Source organism: Schistocerca nitens, chromosome 2 (assembly GCF_023898315.1).
Source record: "Schistocerca nitens isolate TAMUIC-IGC-003100 chromosome 2, iqSchNite1.1, whole genome shotgun sequence".
In the NCBI taxonomy this organism is placed as follows: domain Eukaryota; kingdom Metazoa; phylum Arthropoda; class Insecta; order Orthoptera; family Acrididae; genus Schistocerca; species Schistocerca nitens.
This window is the reverse complement of record NC_064615.1, coordinates 69,994,431-69,997,031: the sequence shown is the minus strand read 5'-3', so window position 1 is coordinate 69,997,031 and position 2,601 is coordinate 69,994,431.

Sequence of the window (2,601 nt, the reverse complement as noted above, 5' to 3'; positions counted from 1 at the left end):
AACGCGTCTGAGTCACAACAAGGCTTTTCGTTTCATGAAAAATCAACACAATTGCCGATCGTTGCTGTGTCGTCAGTCTTCTGTTGTCAGCCATTGCTGCTTACTAGTCGCCCAGCGGCAGTATCGTGAATTACACGTCATTTCGTAACTCATTTGTTTTTCCAAGCTCTGCTGGTACTGCTGTAGAGATACCAGCGGGATATCTAATGTGCGTCGTAAATTGTGAGAGAAACAATTGGTAACATTTCGTGCGCCACCCTGTATTATAAGGGTGTTACAAAAAGGTACGCCAAACTTTCAGGAAACATTCCTCAGACACAAAGAAAGAAAATATGTAATGTGGACATGTGTCCGGAAACGTTTACTTTCCATGTAGAAAATATGTAATGTGGACATGTGTCCGGAAACGTTTACTTTCCATGTTAGAGCTCATTTTATTACTTCTCTTCAAATCACATTAATTATGGAATGGAAACACACAGCAACAGAACGTACCAGCGTGACTTCAAACACTTTGTTACAGGAAATGTTCAAAATGTTCTCCGTTAGCGAGGATACATGCATCCACCCTCCGTCGCATGGAATCCCTGATGCGCTGATGCAGCCCTGGAGAATGGCGTATTGTATCACAGCCGTCCACAATACGAGCACGAAGAGTCTCTACATTAGTACATTTGGTACCGGGGTTGCGTAGACAAGAGCTTTCAAATGCCCCCATAAATGAAAGTCAAGAAGGTTGAGGTCAGGAGAGCGTGGAGGCCATGGAATTGGACCGCCTCTACCAATCCATCGGTCACCGAATCTGTTGCTGAAAAGCGTACGATCACTTCGATTGAAATGTGCAGGAGCTCCATCGTGCATGAACCACATGTTGTGTCGTACTTGTAAAGGCACATGTTCTAGCAGCACAGGTAGAGTATCCCGTATGAAATCATGATAACGTGCTCCATTGAGCGTAGGTGGAAAAACATGGGGCCCAATCAAGACATCACCAACAATGCCTGCCCAAACGTTCGTAGATAATCTGTGTTGATGACGTGATTGCACAATTGCGTGCAGATTGTCGTCAGCCCACACATATTGATTGTGAAAATTTACAATTTGATCACGTTGGAATGAAGCCTCATCTGTAAAGAGAACATTTGCACTGAAATGAGGATTGACACATTGTTGGGTGAACCATTCGCAGAAGTGTACCCGTGGAGGCCAATCAGCTGCTCATAGTGCCTGCACACGCTGTACATGGTACGGAAACAACTGGTTCTCCCGTAGCACTCTCCATACAGTGACGTGGTCAACGTTACCTCGTACAGCAGCAACTATTCTGAACCTGACATTAGGGTTATCGTCAACTGCACGAAGAATTGCCTCGTCCATTGCAGGTGTCCTCGTCGTTCTAGGTCTTCCCCAGTCGCGAGTCATAGGCTGGAATGTTCCGTGCTCCCTAAGACGCCGATCAATTACTTCGAACGTCTTCCTGTCGGGACACCTTCGTTCTGGAAATCTGTCTCGATACAAACGTACCGCGCCACGGCTATTGCCCCGTGCTAATCCATACACCAAATGGGCATCTGCCAACTCCGCATTTGTAAACATTACACTGATTGCAAAACCACGTTCGTGATGAACACTAACCTGTTGATGCTACGTACTGATGTGCTTGATGCTAGTACTGTAGAGCAATGAGTCGCATGTCAACACAAACACCGAAGTCAACATTACCTTCCTTCAATTGGGCCAACTGGCGGTGAATCGAGGAAGTACAGTACATACTGACGAAACTAAAATGAGCTCTAACATGGAAATTAAGCGTTTCCGGACACATGTCCACATAACATCTTTTCTTTATTTGTGTGTGAGGAATGTTTCCTGAAAGTTTGGCCGTACCTTTTGGTAACACCCTGTATGAACATGGTGCTTGTAAGTGGTTTCGCCATTGCTCACCAGTAGTACCAGTAAGGTTAACGGAAGAACTAAGACGTTTCTGGAGGCTGACATTAATAGACTGAAAGGGAAGGAAGAGAGATTTCATTCAGTAGTGACACTTCCTTAAATAATGACTGTATTCAAAGAGCGTAAGTTAACTGGTTGATCGTGCAAGAAGTGTGTCTGCAGTCCGCTTGGTCGTGCCTGCTTCTACAAGTGCATTGCAGGCTTCTGGTGACTGTGGGCGCTCCCTCTACGCCTCCCGTGAGGTGACTGGCCAGGCTGAGGTGCAGCCGCGACAACAGCCTCTCTGCTGGAATGCGGACGGCGGCGAGAGGTGGCAGCAGGAGCGCATCTCGCGCCTCCAGTGTCCGGGTCGTCACTCGAGAGACAACACCGCGCTTGTTAGTCCAGTAGTACAACGCGTGCCCGCAAACCGAGAGGTTGCGGGACGGAATACCGGCCGCACTACGAAATTTTCAGTCTGCCTTTAATTCAGGCTAAACCTCTCAACAATGTCAGTACACGCCAGGAACGACGCCAGGTTCGGATTCCACGTCGAACAGTTGGCACCATTTTTCGGTTGGATGACTGGAGTGGGCTAGGGACACTCAAATCGCCGATGTGGCGGCCAGTCTTAAGACTTGCTCTGTCACTGAGCCAAAGCCTGTTGTT